Consider the following 23,937-nt stretch of genomic DNA (forward strand, 5'->3'; position numbering starts at 1 on the left):
AATTGGCGAAGAAAATGCGCCCTCGGTTTTCACACCTATTTCAAGATGAAATCGGTTCTCATAAAGAAAACACTCCTGGAACGCTCCGAACTTGACTGTTAGTAACACCTGGCTGGGTCCCGCCCAGTGCCGGTGACTCACTGTCTGCGGGAGGGGGCCTGATAATAAGTATTGTTGAGCTCTCCAGGTGATTCTCCTGAGCGGGAAATTTTGGGAAGTCTGTGTTTTACTGATGATGACTCTGCAGCCGGTCAATGCCCCACTTGCAACCAGAGCTTAACGACCACCTAGTCCAGGTCTTCCACGGCTCCCAACTGCCTTCTCGCCCTCAATCCGCGGGTATTTGCGGGGCCAGACGAGAGGGGCAGGCGGGCGAGAGGCTCTGTCCTTTGCCCGCCTCACTCCCAGGGCATTGCGGTGCCTGCGGTTTCCTGTTCACTTGCCCTCCAGACCCTCCGGATGGGTTCTTCCTGCGCTGACCGAACTGTGCTTTATTCGTCTGGGTTTGCGGGTGTCTGGCAGGACGAAGATGATGGGTTTGAATTCTAACACGCGCCAGCTGTGGGACTACGAGCACAGGACCTAACTGCATTGTGGCCTCAGTTTCCTCTTTTGTGAAACTGGGGTGTGATGGATAGTAGGGGGGAAAAGAGCAAATACAAAGGGTCTGTGACGGTGTCAGACGTATAGCAAGGTCAAGAAACGGCGTCTACTGTTGTTTATTTCCTGGATAGCGCCTCGAAGAGCGGCTAACGCCTGGAGGCAGAAGTCTGGAAACCTGCGCTGCACCTGCACAGTCGCGCGTACCTGAGTCTGGGGGGCGCGCCTCCGCCCCCTCGCCTAGGGCACGGGGGGCGGGGTTTGCGGGGGGGGGGGGGACCGCACCAGGAGTCCTGGCCCAAACCTTAGCTGAACAGAGCATCTAGTTCGCTTTGTCTCCCCCGCCCCCTCTTCCCCACTTCCTGCCCAGCTTTAAACTCGCGATCCGCGGCTCAGCGAAGACTGTAAACATGCGGCGCCTCGGGAGGTGGAGACTGGTTCTGTTTGGGCGTCTGGGGGAGTGGTGCACGCCCCTCCCTGCGGCTGGAGGTTGCGAACCCCCATCTCCCCAAAAACAGAAGCCAGAGGCGACAGGAGAGAGTGTCTGCGGCCACAATCGGTGCTTCGGCGGGCTCACCTGCCAAGGAGGTAGGCTTGAAGGCTGGAGAAGCCAAGATGATGGGGGGGGGGGTCAGCATCTTCCCCCTTCGCTGAGGCCTCCAAACTTAGGCAGGACACCGGGGTAGGGGTCGGAGGTGGGTGGGTTAGGAGGTCACTGCGCTCTCGTCACCTCCTGGTTGTCCCCAAGAGCTTGGCTTATGTTCTGAGTGAGCTGTTTGTTGTGCATGTAGTTGAGGGGCAGAGAAGCCCACCAAAGCCCCCAGTGCTCTACATGTTCGCACAGCCCCCTCCAAGCTGACCTGCGGTCCTGGAAAGTCAGTGGGCTGTCGTTGTTTTCCAAACCTCAGAGATAGAGGTGGGGGCGGGTAGGCAGGCAGAAGCAGTGTGGGCAGGGAGCCTTCAGGTTCTCTTGCCAGCCAGGGCCAGGGAAGGAGCCAGAGGACAAGACTGGAAGGAGGGACCCCTCAGTGTTTGGTGTCTGATGGGTACAAAAGTGATGGTTAAGCCTTTTCTGTGTCTTTTAATGTGTCGACAAGGGGAATAACTGAAGCAAGTGGTTGCTGTTACTAAGGGAACATTGATTTATTCATTTGCAAGCACTGAGCACCTGTGTGTCTGGGATTGTATTGGATGCTGAGGGTGCAATGATGTTATGTACCCAACAGCTAGTATGCGTCATGATCAACAGAGATAAGGCACCAAGCTGGGGTGGCTGGGAGGCATCAGAGAGAACAGGACGTTTGAGTTGGGTTGCGAATGATGGTCGGTCACCAGGCAGAGAAGTGGTGGGAAGTCTTGGGGGACACTTACTCATTCCATAGAGCGGTACTGAACCCTGATTGTGTTGTTGGGCATTGGGGTACCACAGGGACCCAAAAGCACTTCCTGCTCTCTTTAACCCTCTGTCTAGGAATGAAGAAGTGGGAATGAACATGATGAATTCAGGGGAAGGCAAGTTTCTGGGCTGGTCCCCAAGAACCCAGAAATTCCCAGCTAGATGCAGCTGGGAAGGTCCACCTGGGAGTGATGTGACAGTCCACACAATCTTGGGGCACCCACTCCCCATCCCTGGACTCTAGGACTGCTTCTTCTAAAAAATCTTGTTCTGTGCCCCCCACCGCAATTCTCTTTGGGACCCAACAAGGATGAAGAGAACTGGCTCTCCCTTTGGTTTTCTGCAGACTTTTCTGCTCTTTCAGTTCCTGGGCTCCTTTGAGAGATGACTGACAACAATTTATGAATTCAGCAACTGTCTGCTGTGGTCATGCCGTCTGCACAGGCTAGATGTTGGGGACATAATGGGAAACAAGTCAGAGCTTCTACCCCCCTGGAAGTTAGAATCAAAAGCATCTCTGAGAATTCCAGCAGGATCCCAGTCTATGCCCAGACCTTGGGACCTTCTCCTCCCTGTTCCTTCCTTTAAGGGTTCAGAATACTAGCTAATGCTTAATGGTGCTGTTAGATACTCTTCTAAATGTTTTAGGTGTAATGTCTCATTTAATCCTCCATACAGTCCTATGAGGTAAGCACCAAGATTTTCTCCATTTTATAGATGAGGACACTCAGGCAAAGAGAAGTAATTTTCCTAAGGAGGACATGAGAAATAAATGGCAGAGATGGGATTTAAAGCCAAGTCACATGACTTAGGAGGCCTTGTTCTTAACTACTAGGCAAGCCTGCCTGTTTGACTGACCACATAGAATGTGCACTTGAACCAAGGGCTTAGGAGTTTCCAAAAGGGACTCCATCATCCTGTATGAGCGTGGGTGATGGTGCTGCTCACAGGGAGCCCCAGAAGGCCTGGAGTAGGGTTGAGGTAACAGCAGAGCTGGCTGGTATCCTCTCCTAATGGCCGTGTGTGTGTGTGTGTGTGTGTGTGTGTGTGTGTGTCAGTGCATGGGCTTCCTAAGCTTCAGTCACCAAGAGGAATAAACCAAGGTTTGATGCAAGAAAGAACTCAACATAGATGTGATGTGCCAGAATCTGGGAGGTGGGAAACCAAGGCACCTCTTTTGTTGGACATCTTTAAGAATAGCAGAGATCCTCATACTCTAGATCCCAGGAGGAACAATCCAACTTAGCTGAGTAAGGAAGACCGTCAAGGAGTGGAAGCAATCTTAAGATGCTCACCTCTCTTCCCCACAGCTGCTGCATCCCAAAGCTGCACCTGTGGACCCGACCTCACCCCTCCAGGCAGGCTGGGACAATGCCCTTGATGCAAACCAGGCCATGGGGCAGAGGTTCCATAGATTGCAGCCATTTTCCCATTACCTTTCTGAACGTTTGGGTTTCTCCCAAGAGCCCTCTGCACAGATCTGGAGAGACCCTGAGGCTGTGTCTCTGCCTGCAGTCAAACCACCCCCTACCATCTATCTTTGTTAGAGGGGTGTGTGTTGGGGAACAGGGGTTGGTGCTCGAGCTGGAGGGTAGAGGGTGGCCTCCAAGGTAACTGGTAAGCAGGATGTGAAAGTTGAGAACTCTACAGGCCTCCAGGCTGCAACACACACACACACACACACACACACCTTCCTCCTCCATCATAGGTGGGGTGCAGTGGAACCTTCTGTGTGCCCAGCCCCCTGCCCCAGGCACTCTTCAGGCTGGGGAGAGAACAGGTTGTACTCTTGAGAAACCACAAGAGGAAGTTTAGGGAGGGCTGGGGTGGGGAAAGTTCTGGGGCCCCTGCCAAGTTTCCCTTTCGTTGCTCAGCGGGTAGATGTGTTTATTTTGGTGTGTTTCTCTTGCCCTCAAAGACATTTAAATTTTAAACCCTCTGAGTTTTAAAGACCAGTTGAGGCCTGCCCAGTTACAACAGGAGGGTGTGGCCAGAGCTGCCCCTGGAAATGGGATTGGAACAAGGTACCCATTTTTGGATTTCACCTGGGATTCATACTGACTGGGAGAGGCTAACTCCACTAAATCTTCTTTTCTCCTCTCTGCCCTTTCACCTTGCTTTTCTCAAAGCACTGCCTACCGCCCTACATTCCTCAGAGGAATGTGGTTATAATGGCCAGTTAGGGGCTATCCTAAATGTTTTCCTGCCTTATCTTATTTACTAATCACCACTTCAGGTAGTGAATGCCTCTATCCCCAATACTGATAAGGAAACTGGCTCAGAAAGGCCAAGAGACTTGCCTGAGGTCACACAGCTAGGTAGTGGTGGAGCTCAGGTTTGAACAGTTGGTCTATCTGACTTCAAAGCTTGTGCTCTTGAAGTCTAAATTCACTGCCAAACAGAGCATCAGCTTCCCCTGAACAACAGAAAGACTGAAATCCAAAGATGTATTTAAAAGGATGCTGCTAGTGGGCAGGGTGGGGGAGGGGTTTGGGTACAGAATTGTAAGTGATTCCTTGGAAGTTAGTATAGTTAAAACAAAACACAAAAAAGCCCACTGAAAAAAGAAGATGCAATGGCTGAAAGTTTGAGGTCAAACTTGGGAAGGCTGAACCAAATTGGAGGAAGATTTAGGAGGGGTATTATAGCTGTGCTCCTTTGGAAGCCCCCAGGTAGGGGAAAGGGCACTGGTGGAGCCGGATTTCTAAAAAGCATAAGAACTTTCTAACAAATAATCGCCTAATCCCCATCTGAAGAAGTCAGTTCCTCGCCGAGGGGAGTCTAGAGCACATGCTTACGATGGGCTTCTGCCTCCTAGAAGACCCCAAAGCCTCTTCCACCTCTAAACCTGCTGTGTGATTATTCATCGGCTTCTTCCATATATCGTCCCTTTGCGCCTCCGCACTCGCTGGCCCTTGGTGGTCCCCGTCTGTCCGCCAGGTGGGGCTGTTGTCCATTGTGTCGCCCCACGAGTTGCTGGATTGGGTGAAGAGCGCCACCTCGTCCATCCGCCCCCAGCTGGTTGTGTGGATCCTCTTCCCCAGTCCCTTCCCATCTACACCCCGGAGCCCAGAATGCTATTTTTGACCCTGCACAACCTCCATAAAATGCCTCTTAGGTTCCTACCCGGCTCAGGCCAGACTATTCAGGCCTCTGCCCTGGGGCAGGCTCCCTTCTGCAGGTTTGGGATCCCCTCCCTCCCACACTTTCTTTCCCTTCCCTGACCTTCCTCTGCCCTTGAGATAGAAAACCCAAGTGTTGGGCGCAATGGGCAAGGCCAGCAGCCCTCAGGGGCATCGCTTTTCATACCCTTCAAAGGCATAACAGGGCACCCATGTTATCTCCTTTAAGGGACCTCAAAAGCCACGCCTCTCTAAAACTATTTGACCTCAGTGGCCCGACCAGTTCTCCCACCCTGATTGAAATTCCCCCAGGACAGCCACTCCTAAGGTGAGAGAGCAGGGGACTGAGGTGGTGTCTGTGGAAGAAGGGGGAGGAGTGGGGTTGCTTGGTGCCTCCTTTGTCAGCCCAGATCTGCTTGCTGCCTCCTCAGACCCACTGGGGGACACAGAGCCACTGGGGCCCCAGGTACAGAGCAGATACAGCCCAGTGTAAGTGAGGACAGAGTGCAGTTTCAAGGCATGTGGCCAGAGGACACCATGGAGGGCATGCTCAGAGAAAGAGGTGATAGCTACTACCGTGTTTCCCCGAGAATTAGACCGGGTCTTATATTAAGGTTTGCTCCAAAAGACACATTAGGGCTTATGTTCAGGGGATGTCCTCCTGAAAAATCATGCTAGGGCTTATGTTCCAGTAGGTCTTTGTCATACATGGTCTCTGGTCCTGCTCCCGCTCTTGGCGGGTGGACACAGGGTATGGGGAGGCCAAAAAGGAACACCAACAGAGCCATGGATAGGGGTTCACACCACTATATTCTTGGGGGCGGCTGGGTTGGAGACAGGAAGCAGGATCCACACGATCCACAGTCCGCCATCTGCTTCTCTCAACCAACCGACGTCTGTAAACTGAGGCCATGTAGCACGTCCACCCCTAGAATATATTCTGAGACGGGGGAGACATACACCATGTAGGTTCTGTGGGCGGGAGGAAGCCTTCCTATACCCAGTGGTAAGGAAACAGCTTTTACAGTCACAGCCTTTCCCCCCCATAGCCATCAATGCAAATTGCTGGTTCAGGGAACAGTTCTGGGTTCCCATAAACAAGACTGCAGTCTGCGCCAGTGTCAACTAGGGCCAAAACCCTCTGCACATTAGAGGGGGACCAATGTACACACAGTTCCATATGGGGCCTCCGGTCCCCGCTCATCCCCTCTGACCGGGTACCTTGGCCCCCCACCTAATCAAGCTGAAAGGAGTCGGCCTCAAGCGGCCACATGAAGTCCTGGAGGGACACGGGTCGCACTTTCCCAGGGTTCTTTAGGCTGCTCTGGAATTGCTGTTCCAGATGCAACTGTTTCCAAAATTCCAACGAGAGTGCATTGGGTTGTCGGCACCGCCTCCCCAGCTCCTGCAACTCAGTGGGAGTGTAAGGGGTATAGGTCATGAACTCAGTCACAACTGGGTTACCGGCAGCAATGCCCCCACGGCCCAAAGGTTGTTCATGCTTCAACTTTTGCTGGGCTGGTCACGGGGCACCTGGGCTATTTCAGCAAGCACTTCCTCCGAGTTATGATGCAGCGCGGTGAGAACCTCCTTTAACTGGTGGTCCCGAGCTTCCAGCGCCTCCCACCGGGGCTGCTGGTCCCATAGCAGGTCTGTTTCATTAAGCGCGTCCTCCGTGTTCCCACGCAACGCGGTGAACATCCAGCCCACGGGCCGGCTGTAGCCTTCCCCTCCTCCGGCAACCGCTCAGCCAGAGCCTGCAGGGCCCTCTCTACGCTGGCCGAAGAGCCATCCATGTCCTCCCACCGCCCCTCGGGGGTCCAACTCCTGAGAACAGTGGCTACCGGGTACCACACACTGTGTGGGGGCGACATGTCCTCCTGCCCAGAGTCAGACGCCATTTCTACCTGGTCGGAATCTTGCTCATAGTGCCAGGTGTCTGAGTGGGTGGTGGCCTCGGTGTAAGATGTCCACAACCCTCGAAGCCTACAGCAGCAGCAGATCACCAAAAGGAAGGAGACACCTTCTATGGCCAAGAGGGTGGTGTGCCATTGGGAGGCTCGAGTCTCCCAGGCCGACCGCACCTCCGGTCCCCGGCACCGCTCTTCATGGGCCTCCCAAAACTGAGCTTTCATACATATAAACTCCATTACTCCTTTGAAAATTCTGGCTGGCACCATATCCTGCTTGCTGTGCCATGTGTCATACAGGGTCTCTGGTCCCGCTTCCGCTTTCAGTGGGTGGACACAGAGTATGGTGAGACTTAAAAGGAACACCCACGGAGCCATAGATAGGGGAATCATACCACTATATTCTCTCTGGCAGCTGGGTTGGAGACACAGGAAGCAGGAGCCACACGATCCGCAATCTGTTGTCCTCTTCTCTGTCAACCAACCAACTTGCCAGCACAGCCACGGCAGTTATATGGCTAACCGGTTACAGCTGACGGCCGTCTGATTACAGCTGATGGCCGTCTAATACCCGAGCCAGCATGTTTCCACATGAGACTGAGAGCCTGGAAACCGCTCTCTGGGACTCCGTCCCTATAGCCTTATTTTTGGGGAAACACATTAGTAATGTTCCAAGCACTTAGTAACTCATGTGCTCTCTCCAACAGCCTTATGAGGCAGGATACCCATTTTCCAGATGAGCAAACCAAGGCATCGCAGGTTAAGCAGCTTGCTTCCATCCACGCACCTGGTCAGGGGCCGAGCTGGAGTCTGACTATTTGGCTGTAAAGTTTGTGCGCATGACCACTAACCCGTGCTTTCTCTCATGGAGGTGTTGAGAGCCTGTGCTCAGTAGAGAAACCACGCTGGTTTGAGTCCTAGCTTGTCTCCTGCCTGGCTGGGTGAAACTGAGTTCCTCATCTGTAAAGTGGGCATAAGATAGTCCTCACCTCACTGGGTCATTATGAGGATTAACAATGGCTAATTTTTTAAAAAAATATGTATTATTTAAAAATTTTTTTCAATTACAGGTGATGTACAATATTATATTAGTTTCAGGTGTACAACATAGGGATTAGACATTTATATAACTTACAAAGTGATTACTCCAATAGGTCTAGTACCCGTCTGACATCATGCAGTGTTATTCCAATATTATTGATTGTATTCCCTAAGCTGTATTTTACATCCCCATGACTGTTTTTATATCTGGCAACTTGTATTTTAATCCCCTCCCCTTTTTCACCCTTCCCCCCAACCCCCTTTCATCTGTCAACCATCTGTCTGTTCTCTGTATCTATGAGTTTGTTTCTGTTGTGTTTCTTCATTCATTTTGTTCTTTAGATTCCACATATAAGTGAGATCATACAGTATTTGTCTGACTGATTTCACTCAGCATAAAATCCTCTAGGTCCATCCATGTTGTTGCAAACGGTGAGATTTCATTCTTTTTTATGGCTGAGTAGTAGTCCAAATATGGCTAATGTCCATTGCACGCTTACTCTATGACAAATGTGAGTTTTCTGTGTCCTCACAACAGCTCTGCGGGGGAAGCACTATTATCGTACCTTTATAGCAAGGAAACTGAGGCACAGAGTAGTTACTCAGAGTAGGGGGCTGAGGCTTTGGAGCCGTACTCTGCACTAGGCTCATGAGAGAATCCACAAAGTCCAGCCAAGTGCCAAACAGGGCATAAGACCTTATAAGTGATAGCCTCCGTCATCGTGTCATCGATCTAGTCATCTCACAGACTGAGCTCCGTGGGGTGGACATGGGGCTTACCCAAAACCAAAGAGGCAGCTCTGTTCTCTTTCCTCCCCGCCCCATCTATTACTTAATTTCACCCTGTTTTCTAAAATAAAAATCGGCCCGCAAGTTCTGGCCTGTGGTCAGACAGTTGAACAGAATACTTGAAATTGGGGCTGTCCCAGAAACTCCCAGTTCTGGCCCCAGCTTTGTCTGCTCCAGCTCACCCTCCCTCCTGTTCTCTGTTCTCTTCCCTCCAGGCCTCTCCTTCTGCCCCCTCCCCTGGGGGCCCTGTGTTCTGGGAAAGGAAGCCGGAGCAGGGCCTCAGACAGATGCAGAGTGTGGGCTCCAACTTGAGCTCCAGCTGGAGGAGTTAGAGGCTGTGGAAGGAGGAGAGGACTGGCCAGGGGAAGGGAGGGAGGATGGGGCACAGAGGGCCCCCATGCTGCCTGTCCCCGTAGAGGCATCTGTCTGGTCTGACTCTTTCCTAAGCTCCAGTTTACTGAGCTCATTCTGCTGGGTGCTCTGGTCAGAACCAGCTCTGAGTAAGACCCAGGGGAGGATTTATTCCTCTCTGGTGAGTGGATTTCATAAGCTGTCTTTGGATTATGGAGGAGAGGAATGCTGTTCCCTCCCAACACAAGGCCCCTGAGAGTCAAGGCTGCTTTTTCCTTTCCTTTCAGCTCCATCCCCTTTTCTCTAAGCAGTATCTGTTACAGAACCACAAACTTGGAGACTGTTCAGATGTGGAATCTATTTTCATCACAGTGGGAGAGGATCTTAGGGTTACAAACTCTCGAATGAACTGAGTGGCTTTGCATAGGCCAGATTCTCCCAGGCCCTCTCTGTTTCCCTTCCAGTCAGCTGGTGCCTGCTGGTCCGAGGGGCAGCCTCCATCTGTTCTTGGAATTGACTTAACTTCCACCTGACCAGGCTGAGTTTTACCCTCAGGTCTCCTGGTCTCCAAGGAAACAGAGTCTTTTTCTGCCTGGGCCCAGCCTCTTGGGTTCTAAAGCAAAACTCTCTTTACAGTTACTAGACGTGAGCTTGGCGCCTCCTGGGTGGTCCTCAGAAAGTCGTACTTGTCCCTGCTTCTTCCCTGCCTTTCCTCTGACACAGGTCCTGGGAGTCCTTTTTGGTATTCCTTGTAGGAATCGATTGTGTGGATGTCTCTGAACCTTCATTTCTTCCCAGACCCATGGCAGCAAAGATGTTTGGGAATAATAACAGCATATCTTTTCGCAATACCTCCACCTGTCAGGGACTGTTGTAACTGCCTATATATACTACACACCATTTGTAAGTAAGTAAGTGTAATAAATACATGTATTTATTAACTCATTTCTCATTTGTTCCTCATAATGATCCTATGAGGTTTCCGTATTTTATAGGCAAAGGACGGAGGTTAAGTAACTTGCTCGAGGTCATTTAGCCGGTCAGTACTGAGAGAGAGCCTGGCGACTGAAGCAACTCTGACCTGACTTCTCATGCTGGTTGTCTGTGCCTGTACACGCATGTGTGCGCCCAGCCACCAGGGGGCGTGTGAGGATACCGGGTGCCCTGTTGAGACATTGCCCGGAACACCACGTTGGGATAGGTAGAGCAGGCTGGTAGACCCCTGAGTTGCCTCTGTGTGTGACGGTGTGTGGAGGTGTGATGGTGTGGATACGAGTCCCCCAAGCAAGCCCAGAACTTCCCCCCATCCCTCAGTGCTCCTGGCCAGACCTTCAGGGTTGTCCCCACCAAGCCAAGCAAGATGGAAGGGAAGGAGCAAGGAGGGCCCAGCCTTGCTCCAGCAGGCAGGTCAGGTGTCACACACGACCCAGGAAGCAGGAGTGGGTGGTGGTGATGTGAGCTTTGCTAGGTGGGGCAGGGGGTGAGGAGCCCTGGATGAATCAGCCTGACCACAGCCGCCCCAACTATGGTGATGGTGAAAACAAGCTTCCTCCAGCTCCCCCTCCAACGCTCATTTTTCTTTCCTTTCTCTCCTCGACTCTCAAGCTTTGGCAGGGGTGTGGCACCAGGGTGGTGTTTACAGGCACACCTCTGGAGTTGGTGGTTAAGCTGGGTCCTAGTGCTAGAATTGCAACCTTGACCTTCAAGGTACTCCAGCCCAAAATGGGCAGCAGCCCTAGCCCAGGGTGGATGCCACATACCCTGTCCAGAGGACACGACTGGGCCTCTCGTCCTCCTGGGCTCACCTACCTGGCATTTCCTTCCAACAACAACTATAGGTTTCAGAGGTCTCGTCCAATCTTCTTTCATAGTTGGGCCGCATTTTATGCAGTGTTGAGTTCAAAGTCAGTGTAAAAACGAAATATGCTTCAAAGTTACTGTGAAAGTCTTCTTAAACTGCTCATAAAAATCAGTATTCATAGTTTGTGCATTTTCTCCCGTCTCTAAGAATCTCCAGCATAGCCAGTTTTTATTGGGACAGGTGGCCAAGTCTTTGGTTGAATGTTATGTTGAGCTTGGGATAAGGGGCCACCTTTTATAAACAATTTGTAGGTTTCTGTGGTTGGTAGTTGTCTTCTCCAGTAGATATAATTGAATTTGTGATAGTTAAATGTGCACATTTAGGAATTCAGTATGCACTTGCTTATGGGTTCTTATGAGCTCCCTGGGCCACAAGAAAGGTTTGAGTGACGGTGCTGTGGGAATTTAGAGGAAAGAGCAGTTGCTTTTGGATGGATTAACCAGGAATTTCTTCTCGGAGGTGCCATTGAGAAAATAAAAGAGGCATGGACTTGATTAGAAATTCTATTCAGGAGCAATTTTAAATGGTGGTCGCTTTTGTGTGTTTTTACTTTTCTGAATATCTTTTTTTTTTTTTTTTTTTACTGAAAACCATATTATCATTTTTCTATTCTCATTTTATGGCAATTATCAGGCTGACCAATTCTTTATATTATTATCGATTCTAAAATAATGAGTGGCTATTTCTAGAATTATTAATTATTTCTATAACAATAATTCTTAATATGACCACTTCTTGTTTTTTCTTTAATGGCTTATAAACGCTAGTAAAACACTGGAGGAAGGTGGTGAGACATGAATAATGGTAAAGAATGGAGAGGGCTGGGGTGTTTCAAAGACTGTCTGCTTAAACTGATGTGTTCGACTTAAGGCCATAGTTATCAAACTTTCTGGACTCAGGAACACTTAAAATCCTTAAACATTATTGAGGACCCCAAAGAACTTTTGTTTTCGAAGGTTGTGGCTCCTGACATTTAATTTCTATTAAAAATTTTTAAATGAGAAATTTAAAAAATTCTTGTTAATTCCTTTAAAGTAGCAATAAGAGACTCATTTCATGTTAACATAGCAACATGTTTTTTATAAAATAATAACTATGTTCCAAAGCGAAAAAAAAAAAAAATTGCTGAGAAGTGTGGCCTTGTTTTACGTTTTTGCAAATCTCTTTAATGCCTGACTTAATAGAAGACAGCTGGATTATCAGATCTGCTTCAGTCAGTTGCAATAAGTTGTTTTAGCGGGTGTATATGAAGAACATCTGGCCTCAGACAGATATGTAGTTGAAAAGGGAGAACATTGCTGACGGTTCTAGAGCATAACTGGCCTAGTGGGACGTAGAGCTGGAAAGGAATGTGGGGCGACGGTGAAGAAGCTGAATGAACTGGGGAGTTTGGACTTTATTTAGTAGGTAATGGGGAGCCATTGAAGGCTTTTGAGAAAGGAAGTGACATAATCAGAACTGTTTTAAGATGATTTTTAGGGCAGTAGAAAAGTAGAATTGGTGAGAAAGTCTACACCAAAACTATAAAAAGGATTGAAACTAGGGTGACGCCAGTAGAAATGGAAATGAGGGGGTGATTTGGCAAAATATTTTGTAGGTAGAAGCAATAGAACTTAGTAAATATTTTGTAGGTAGAAGCAACAGAACTTAGTAGTTATTTGGTAGAAGGGTAGGAAGAATTATCTGCTCTGTGAAATCGCTCTTCCCTCTCCGTTAGGCACCATTCATACTTCTAAGATGTAGTTGCCATGTATTGTAATTGGCTGCTCGCATGTCTTCTCTCTTCCTAGGTGACAGTCAGTGCTCAGTACATGAATGAATGACGGTAGTCAAGAATTACGAGCCCAGAATATTTCGACCTGAGTAGCTGGTAGAATATTGGTGCCATTATATAATAATTTAAAGACCAGGAGGAAAAGACGTCCATTATCATTAAGTATGTAAAGGGTAGGAGGAGATGTCAAGCTAGGAATGGGGAGAACATAGTGGGAGGACCTTGGACTATACTGTCCTCTTAGCAAGGAATTACATTTTCCTAGGTACTAAAGATTTGGGGAGAAATATGAAAAACACCTAGGGGAGATTGTTCTTTGTTCCCAAGTAACTCAAATTAGGACAGTGTTTTTCAAAACTAGAAATGTTTTCCTTTTAAACCATTTTATACACACGCATGCAAACACACACACGTGTGTGTGTGTAACAAACAGGTTTCATGAAATAATACTTACCTTACTCCAGATGATGTACTTTTATTCTGTTGTTTCATTTTTTGAAAATGCTGGTCATGATGAGCTTCATGATTTCATGACCCAGTCAAATATCCTGCCTTGCAATTTGGAAAACACTAAGTTGGCAAGATATCAGTTAGTACTCTCAAGCAACAGAAACGGATTGTCCAATATAAGGCAAAGAGAGTGTATTGGAAGAAGTTTGGGAATTCATAGACTTGTGAGAAAGGCTGCAAAACCAGGTTTGGAAATGGACAGAAACTGACAAAGTGCCTGAGGGCTGGGCAGAGGAGCCTACAGAGAGATGACAGCAGCTGACCAGTCACGTCCGCCTGGCTAGGCATGGTAGGAATGGATGGGCCGGCCCCCCACCCCAGTTTCTCTGATGCTGGTCAGGCAGCCTGGCTCCTGGATTTGCGCAAGAGGAGAGGGAATCCCCCAAAGGGAAGTGGCAGTGTTATTGGAAAGGGAACTGGATGCTTAGTAGCAAAAAAATGAATAGTCTACAAAAGGTACCCTGACTTAGGCACACAAAAAGATCCCTAACGGAGTGGTGTCCTTACACTGTAGTGGATCTAAATGGTCATGTTCTTGCCCTTCTGGTGGCGTTGTCACGTGGTGAATTCTCCCTTCAGAAATCAATTGCTTCCAAAATATCCTGACCCCCTGCCTTGGTAATTCTACTTGCCAGGCTCCAACCATAATTTAAGTAATTCTAGAAAAAAACTGATGATTTTCATCGAAGTATTATACACAGTGACAAAAATTTGGGACAACTGAAATGCCTCACAGTAGAGCATGCTCAAGCAAAGTCTAGTACAGTTGACCCTTGAACAACATGGGGTGAGGGCCGCCAAGCCCCGTGAAGTGTAAAAATCCATGTGTAACTTTTGACTCCCCCGAAACTTAAACTACTAGTAGCCTATTGTTACTGGGAGCCTTACCGATAAAATAAAGTTGGTTGACACATATTTTGTATGTTGTATATATTATATACTGTATTCTTACAGTAAAGTAAGCTAGAGAAAAAAAAAATTATTAAGTAGATCATAAGGCAGAGAAAATACATTTACAGCATTTATTGAAATCTCTCCATGTGTAAGTGGACCTGTGCAGTTCAAACTTATGTTGTTCAAGGGTCAACTGTATGTCAAGTGAAATATTAGATAGCCATTAAAAATGTGAATTGCAAAAAACTATGTGCTATCACAAAACTTACTTATATGGTAACGTTGAGGAAAAGAATCAGAATGCAAAATAGTACGTACAATATATTTACAACTAAATATTTTATGCGCGCACACATGCACACACATAAATAGAGAAAAGACTGGAAAATATACTGAAATGTTAGCGGTGGTTGTTTTTTGGGGCAGTGAAACTATGGGTGATTTTTTTCTACTTTTTACTCTTTTGCTAAATGTTCTGGTTCCTTAATAACATGAAAAATGCAAAACAAGTCATGAGTTGTGTTTCCATAAGTATGTAGAAAATCAGTCTTTTTATTTTCATAGCATCTCATCGGAGACAGTAAGTGCCAAGTAAAACTTCGGCATGAGGAGTTCAGTGTGACCACCTAGTGGGGAGCTGGGTGTGGCCTGGGGGGTGACAGCTGCCTCTGCCCCAAGTTCCCAGCTAAGGCAACACTATCTGCTGGCCCTTTAGATCCTATGGCACCAATAAAACTGAAATATGCAGGCAACTCTGGGGTGATCAACTCAGGTGGCTGGCAGTTGGCGGTGTGTCTTGATGTTAGATGACTCACTTCCAGGACCCAGTTACCTGTGGCTGGGCACAGAGTGGGTCTGCAGTGTGGGGCAGGCATTTGCTTGGGGGGCCTGCTTTCTCCTTGTCCCTTTTGGCTGCCTGGAGCAGCGAGGAGCTAAGATGGTGAGAGCGTGGAGCAGGACTGTATCCCACTATATCTGCCTTCTCCAGCTCAGCAACAGAGAAGGAGGTGGAGTCTGGATTGAGCCCCAAGATAAGGAATATGCAGCAGCTGACAGGGGAGATCAAAATAAACAGCTGTGCCCCCAGGAGAACGAACTCCACATTCCAGTTTCTGATCCCACCTCCAATTCCCACTTCTCCCAAGTGCCTTCCCCCACCCCGCCCCCATACGTGCACACTCAGTACCCCCAGCAGCTAGAAGGGCCTCCCTCGGCCTTGGCTTAGCTCCCTTAGAACCTTCCCACACTCGCTCCCCCTTAACCAAAGGCTCTGGGGCTGCTCTCCAGCTGTCTGGAAGGGAGTGAGTACTCAGGACAGGTGGCCGGACGCGGATGGAGTGGGGCCTCATCCAGCGCTGGGCTCCACCTGCCAGACTGGGCCACCCTTGGACTCACACGTGGGCTGCTCCAGGAAGGCCCAGGAACAGAAGAGGGCTGGGCTGGGTGGCAAGTCTGGGAAAGCTGAGGCAGGACCTGGGCAGTGTGTGTGTGTGGGGACAGGGAGGAGGGGATGCAGTGGTCCTGATGTCTGGGTCTGCAAACATCTGGCCAGCCCTCACTGTGGGTGGGCCCTGCCCCCTGGGAACTCACAGTCCAGGAGGGGAGACAGACAGCAGGTACAAGATGTGCCTTCTGAGGTGGCTTATGACCGCTATGGGAGGTCATTCCTCATCATAGTGCCTGGGGGTACCCCCAGCTCCGAGGAACCCCCTGCAGAGCTCCATATCCCTGAGGCTTCAAGTCATTGCCCCAAACACTCCAGACTACTTTCTAGATCTGCTAGCCTGGGATTGTAAATCAAGGAGCTAGAAGGAGCAGATCTTCTCCATCTCTTAGGGCCAGGCCAACCTCTTGGGCCACCAGGAGTAGTACGTAACACCCCTTCTTCTATGTCACCCCTATTCCAGTTCCACCCTGAACAGAGAGACTGAGCTGGACCCGGGCACTGAGGGCTTTCTGTGCAGCGCTGGTGCCCACCATGTACTACTTCTATGTCCTAAAGATGGAGGGACTCGGGAGGGAACTCCTGTCCTCCTGAGCTTGTACATGGCCTGTGTCCTGGACAGAAAGAGGTTTAAATCCAGGGGGCAGATGGGTGGGTGTTTGCTCTGAGGTACGTCGGGCACTTTTGCCCTTGGTGGGAGGATCATTGAAAGAGGAAGGTAGTGGTGGGCTCCCGGGGCTGTACACTGGCCTAGTAGTCTGAGGGGAGGGCACCCCCACACATCCCCAGTGTCCAGTGAGGGTGTACGTGGGGAAGGTCTCACTCCCTCACAGTTACTAACTGCTGGCAACCTGGCAGGGCCCCCCATCGCTGTACTTAAATGACTCTGACGACCCAAAAGTCCTGAAATGGCCCACATCTCCAGCAGACAGCTAGGCATCTTCTCTCTCACACAGCTACCCCCAACCCCCACCAGCAGACTCCATAAATGCATGCTAATAATAGCCAGGACCAATTATATAATTTGCAGAGCTCCTCGTTCAAACATGATTAAGAATCTCAAGATGGTGACAACATAGCATTAAGCCAGGTGTGGGGCACTTCTGGGCAGGGGGTTCTGTGTGACGACACAGTTCACATGCCCGTGAAGCCTGCTTGATTGCTAACAGTTACTGCACATTTGCTATAGGCCGGCCACTGTGCTAGGCGCTCACCGTGCGTGATCTCTTTCCTTCCTCCCAGAAGCCCGATTATTCCTTTGTGTGTATGAGGAAATTGAAGGATTAGACAAACATAACTTCCTGAGGTCGCCGGCTCTTACAGGCTAGAGCACGGGATGGAAGCCAGCCTATCTGTCTACGAGCCTGGGCTCTTCACCGCCACCCTGGGGAGCCCCAGCCTCCAGGAGGAGGGAGGTTGCTGGGCAAGGCAGCTGCTTCCCATCCCCATCTTCTGCCCTATCAGAGGCAGGAAGGAAGATGAGGAAAGAAACAGCAGCTGACGGGGCAGCAGCAATGATCGTGGTGCTGAGGGGGTGGCCCACCCAGACAGAAGTGCAGGGCTGGGGACAACGTGCGATGGCACAGGAATTGTGTGAGCTGGAGGCAGCTGATATAGACACCACAGCTGCGCCTTCCACCCTCCTGCCCAATGCGGGCACCGCTGAGCCCTCTCCTCTCCTCTCTCCTCATATCCCTCCCACTCTACCTCTCTCTTCCTCTTTCTGGCCGCAGTCTCTTCTCCCCAACTCTTTCCTCCAACCCCTTTCTGACCACCCTCCCTTGGGCAGTTCATTCAGGGCTCAACTCCAGCTGTGTCCTCAATATTCACACACTTATCTCCACAGTAATAATAGCCACCGTTTAGGGAGCACCTACTATGTGCCAGGCCCACTGCTAGGGACGTTGCCAGTGTATAATCTTGAATTCGCAAACTTGTGAGCAACGAATACCCTCATTTATAAAGGAAGAAACCAAGGCTTAGAAAGGCTGACAGATACGTGGCATTATACTACTGCTAAGGGGTAAGCCGGAGACTTGGGCTCTGACCGGAAGCCCATACTCTGCCCCCCCTCACTGCCTTCCCCCAGGACAGGGTTGGCCTGACAAGGTACAGTGTTTCCCTGAGCATGGAAGAGACTTTTCTCACAAAGGAGAGAACTAATTTGTGAAATGGTCAGTATAAGGGAAGAATAAATAGCGTAATGTGAGGGACAGAGATATTCACCTCCAGCCTCAATTTTGCTTCCGCGGGGGTGGATTTCAAAGGGTGTCTGACAGGGCCCCTCTAACACTTGGGAAAGCCGATCAGATGGATTAGGTTATAGGGAGCTGAAGGGCCAAGACCCATCTCACGCACCTTTTACCCATGGGCATCCTGGCACCAGAGAAGGGGCTGTGGAGGCATGGGGGGAGGCTAGACTGCCGTGAGACAGACCCACAAATCACGGGCTACAACGGAATGGAAACTTCTCATATACAAGTCTGGGTGGGTGATCTGCCCCGCCTGACTGACAGTGCTGAGGACCCAAGCTCTTCCCATGATGCTGTTCCTCTGTCACCTTGGATGTTGAAGACAGAACACCACCACTTGCCTGGGTCCATGACACCCTGCCAGTGGGAAAGGAAAAATGCGAAAGAGGAGGCTGCCCTTCCTTTTCAGGATGTGACCTAAAGACTGCCAGATCACCTACCCCTTTGGCCAAAAGTTGGTCACCTGCTACACTTACCTGCCAGGGAGTTTGGAGATCCTCCATACTGGGGCTTCTAGTGTGAAAGGTACATGAAGGAGAATGGATTTTGGGGGGGGGGGGGCAATTAGCAATCTTTGTCACAGGTTCTAGATGGGAAGGGACCAAGAGAACCATGTCACGTGCATGAGAATGGCTTTTCTATGCGGAATCTCTAAGAAAAGTGTTATCAGATGGAGTTTTCTGGGGGGAAGGCGAGGGCAGGGCAGAGGGGCCAGTACCCTCTGGGGTAATGCCCTCTCCCCTGGACTGCCTCATCTCAGGTCAGAGATCGAGGGTTTGATTCTCCCTCACCCTGACCAGAAATTCCTTGGGGTTCCTTATGGATCAGGGTGCGGTTCACTGACGAGTACCGTATCCTCCCCTTTAGGAAGCCATGCTGTTTTCAGATGGGGGAGAGACGGTCACGGCCTCACACCTCAGTGAGCTAGGTAGTTGAGAGGATCAAATGTAACCATCTCCAGTAGCAGGAGGTGGAGACACTGAGCGGTGAGAGAAGGATAGTTCCAGAGCTCCAACGGCCAGTCTCAGTGACAGGAAGTGAGCAGACTTGAGGCAGGAGGTTGAGCTTTGTCAAAAATGAGGGAAACGGTTTTTGTCTCTGGAGATGTGAACCTCCAGGTGCTGGATGCTGGCAGGCAGTCTCAGGTCCAGTGCTCACTTTATATTCATTCATTCATTAACTAACTCATTCATTCGTTCGTTCGTTCGTTTGTTCGTTCGTTCATTCCGTCCATCCATTGTCTGTTTTTCGAGTGTCTGTCATGGATGTGCCAGGCACGGTGTTCAGTGTGGGCCAAAGAGAAAAAAAACAAGACAGACACAGCCCTTTACCTCACGGAACTCGGAACTCGTAAGCCCTCAGGTTTCACCTGGTCCCCATAGAGGACAGACCAGGACATTGCAGCTCTGAGACAGCCAGCCTTGTGACTCAGCTCAAAAGACCCAGAGGGAGCCCATGAAAGCATGTGGCAGGCCAGCACCTTGAGCAGGAAGCCTGCCATCTTGGGGTGGCAAGGGGCAGTGTGGGCTGGGGGAAGGTATTAGGGGAGTGTGTGTGTGTGTGTGTGTGTGTGTGTGTGTGTGTGTGTGGAGGGGCTAGGGGGCTGCCATCAGGGAGGGGGTGGGGCAGGCATTGGAGTTGCGGTTTCACTTCTCTGTCACATACCAGGCGTGGAATCTACTTTTTCTCAGTTGTTGAGTTTTGTGACTTCTCTTCTGAGCCGAGGGGAGATACCCTCTCCGTCCCCACCTCCAAACCTGGCTGTCCTTCCAGTGCTCAAGTTTGGGTGGAATCCCTCCCTCCTACTACCCACGGCTCCAGTTCACCAACTGTACCTCTCTGCCCCAGGAAAGGGGGTGGTTTGGAAAGTGGAAATCTGTGTGGGGACACTTCCTCTGTGAGGCCTTTGGTTTGTCAGACTCCTCCCCAGACCCTTCTTCGCCTTGCAGTTCCCCCAGCTAGTCCAGGAAGAGAGGCGCCAGGCCCTCGCCTCCTCAGAGGGTTGCCCTGCTCCCTTTTCCTTGCACCGCATATCCTAGGCCCTTTGTCTGCCTGTGTGTGTCAGCTTCTCTCCTTGTAGCCCCTGAGGCATGGCCTAGTTCAGGCTCTGCTTGCTCCTGCCTGCACGTCGGCGTGGCCCCCCTGTGTCACTGCGTGCTCTCTTGCTACGGAACAATGCCATTGGCATGGCAAAGGGAACAGAGGGCTGAGAGCCTTCCACGATGAAGCCTGTCTTTTCCTTTCATGTCACTGGGGGTGGCATAAACCCCTCTATCATCCAGCAGCTGTGTGGTCCAAGTGAGTTCTTAACGTTCTACCTCTCTGTGCCTCAGTGCCCCTCTCTGTTCAATGAGGATAATAATAGTTGCCTACCTTACAGGAGGCCTCGTGTACACCAAGTGCACAGAACAGTGCCTGGCACATGGCAAGTGTTCAGCTGTTACTATGATTCAGGTGTTTGCCAGTATGAGGAAAACATTTGGTAAAAGTTTTAGGCCCCAACACTGGTCTAGAACCCCCAAATTTACGCCACATCAATAAATAAAACCTTCAGAGTCACATGCCCCTATGTCTGTGGTCAGTGGGAGGACAAGGGTCCGGTCTGCATCCCGTATTTTTGGCTTTCAGTGTAGGGTTTTGTACTTAGCAGGTATTCAGAAATGGTGGCTGATGGATCGATGAGTCGATGCCTGGCATTTACAGGTACCCAAAGATATGGCTGCCTGATTATTATACTGAAATACAGTCGATTACTGTTATTCATGGTTGTTATGTTCTGTAACGGAGCTACGGACCCTGAGTTAGTGAGTACTGAACCATTGCTCCTAGGGGAATACAGGGTTGGGTTCCTTTGAGCCTCTGGTCTCAACATTTTCACCAACTGATCGTTGTAATACGTACCTTGTTTTATGTGTATATGTGTGTTTCTGTTTAAAGACACATTATTTAATACATATTGTTGATTTGTCAATACTGGCCAACAGCACTGTAACTCATGTTTTAACAAAGCTACCTAACATGTATTTTCTCTGTAAGGTACATCACAGCTGTCTTGCACTTAGGATCTTAGCAGATCAGCTATACTATGCTTGGGGGACATTTTAAACAGTGAAATCAACAAAAAGGGCACAAATGCAGAGAAGGGTGGCACTAAATAGACCGAAAAGGACACTTGTTTCTAGCATCAGAGCTGATATGAGAAGTCAGAGCACCGCCTTGTTCAGCCTTGGCTGAGAACACGTGTGTCAGATTTTTCACGGTTCTGTGCATGTCCACAAATGACCTCGAAATTGGCACGAGTATAGATTTGGGGTTACAAGTGAATTTTAGTGAGTAGGCAAACTTGCAAATACAGAATCCAGGGATAATGAGGATCGATGGTACCTCCACATAGGTTGGTATTTACCCAGAGGTGCCCCCTGACCCAGCTCTCCCTGAAATATTCAGCAATCTACGGATTGCCTACCCGACCCAGCAGGGGCTTCCAGCACCTTTTGCCAACATGTGGGCCAGCGCCCATGCCATGCCACTGTTGACTCTTTTGGGTGGGTGGGTGACTTTTGCTGCTCAGGCCCGCGTTGGAGGAGGGGTGAGGAAGCCTTGCCCTGCCACCCTCCCCCCTTTCCTACTTCCCCACTGCACAGGAGGTCTCCCTGGTGAACCAGAGGCACACATGCATAAAGGGAGGTGGGTGACACGAGTAGGCGGCCACCTGTGGCTTCTGTAGACCAAGTGCTGCATCAACACCTGGGGAAGACCCCCTGGCGGTTTGGGGGGAGCCTGTTTTGACCTGATCTTTATTTACCCCTTCAAAGGAAATAAATAAATAGCTCTTTGTGTGTCTCTGTGTGGATGTGCGTGTGCCAGACTGTATGTGCCTGCAGCACACCGTTAAAAACCGTGACCCAGCCCCAGAGGAAGTGGTAACAAAGCGATTGTTTGTTTTATTTTCCATTTAACCTTACATCTCCGCTCCACCTCCACCCTTTTTATGTGTGCTCAGAGGCCCTTTGCCAGCCTGGGATCCAAATCACTTGCTCATTAATTTCTTCATTCACTCATTCTCGTATGTACTGAACCACCCTAGTACTAGATGCTGGGGAATATAAAAGATGTCAGAGACAAAAGTGAGATGGGAAAAGGGCATTTTGGCCTCTGGGTTCAGGCTGACATGATTCACATCGCTCGGACTGCTTACTAGCAAAATGACCGTGGGCGAGTTTATTTGTGAGATCACGCAATCTATCTCATCTCACCTCAGGACAGTTTCAGCATTTAGGTCGGTAGAATAGTGACTTGCTTATGGCCAGCAGTCCATGTGTATGACTTTCTCCCTTTAAGGACATGCTCTGCACGTGGCAACAAAGTTTGCAGTTTCCCCTCTGCAGTTTCCCTGCTGCTGTGCCTGGCTGCCTACCCCAGACCTTCACAAGCGTCTACTTGGATTACTGTGCGTTTCTATAGCACCCCTGCTCCAAGACCCTCAGAGGCTTCCCAGGGCCTGTGGAATCAAATTTGAGTGACCATGACGCTCTGGTTCTGCCAGCATCTGGATTCAATCCACCTTTCTACCTTTTGACCCACAATCAACTGTTTGAAAAAAATTATTTATTTTCAGGTACAGTTGACATTCAATATTATTTTATATTAATTTCAGGCGTACAGCATAATGGTTAGACATTTATATAATTTAGGCACTGATCCTCCCGATTGGTCTAGTACCCACCTGGCACTATACATAGTTGTTGCAACATTCCTGACTATGTTCTCTAGGCTGCACTTTACATCCCGTGACTGTTTTGTAACTGCCAATTTGTACTGCTTAATCCATTCACCTTTTCTTACCCAGCTCCCCTACACCCCTCCGCTCTGGCAACCATCATCAGTTTGTTCTCTGTATCTATGAGTCTGTTTCTGTTTTGTTCTTCGTTTATTCTGTCCTTTAGATTCCACGTATAAGTGAGACCATATGGTCCTCGTCTTTCTCAGTCTGACTTATTTCACTCAGTCCACACCATCCATCCACCTTTATAACCCGATTCCTGCCGACAAGGGTGCCTGATACATCCCGGGTGTCCCTGTTTCCATCACTTTGCTCACACTGTCCCCCCTTCCTGGAGCACCCTTTTATCCTCCTCCCCTCCACCCTGTCTGTCCAAACTTGGCCATTCTTCAAGGCCCCATTTAAATCCACTCAGCTGTTTCCCCCACATATGCCACCTCCTGGGTAGCGTGTCCTCCTGGGTACTATGTCATGTGGGGGTGCAGCTTATGTCATTACTAAACTGTATTCCCAGGCAAGGGAGCGTTGGGAAACTTGGGGGTTCGGGGAGGGCTTCTGGGAGAGCTGAGTGGTCCCTGGAGGTGCATGGGTGGAGATTGGAGGGTTAGGAGGCAGAGGCCAGGGCAGAGCAGGTGCCATGACCATCTTGACAGAGCCAGGGATTCTTACTCCAGCCCCTCACGACCACGCAAGTGTCCAGATCTGGGCAGGGCACTCTGGTTGGAGGCCTGAACCAGGCACCCCTGTGGACAGGGTCCTTCTGGGGACCCGATCCCACATAGTGAAGCAAGGGAGGACATCCGAGAATCTCCTGCATGTTGGCTCAAACAAAGGAACAGAGCAGGGTGTGGGAAAAGCCGTGCATTCACTCCTTCAGTGATTCATTCAGCCTTTTTAAAAAGGTTTTACAAAGTTATAAAATGAATACTTGCTCAGTATAGGAAATTTGGACAATATAGAAAAATAGGAAAAAGCTAGACAAACTGTTCATAGTTCTTACCACCCAAAGACAGGCCTCTTGACATTTTGTATGTTTCTTTCTAGCCTTCTAGCTTTATTATTTAAATAATTTTCATGCAATTATTTAAATATCTACTTAGTTTTTATATTTAATTTTAAAATTCATTGAATTGAATAGTAAAATTGTAATTATAAAAGTAAAACAAACTTTATCATTGTAAAAACACATTACGGACAGGAAGAAAATAAA

At 49.5% G+C, this 23,937-nt stretch overlaps 1 protein-coding gene across 3 annotated transcripts in view; it reads left to right on the forward strand.

Moving 5' to 3' along the window:
• Positions 1-139: 139 nt before the first annotated feature.
• CCND3 (cyclin D3) overlaps positions 140-23,937 on the forward strand; it is an 84,811-nt gene continuing 61,013 nt past the window's right edge. The window contains exon 1 of one of the 3 annotated variants that reach the window (XM_019738338.3): positions 140-1,188. The gene's annotated coding sequence lies outside the window, so the exon portion shown is untranslated. The remainder of the gene's footprint in view (positions 1,189-23,937) is intronic. The other 2 variants (XM_019738337.3, XM_074332915.2) reach the window with 2 other exon arrangements.

Source organism: Rhinolophus sinicus, chromosome 2, assembly GCF_057876585.1.
Source record: "Rhinolophus sinicus isolate RSI-liver-muscle chromosome 2, RSI-T2T, whole genome shotgun sequence".
Lineage (NCBI taxonomy): Eukaryota > Metazoa > Chordata > Mammalia > Chiroptera > Rhinolophidae > Rhinolophus > Rhinolophus sinicus.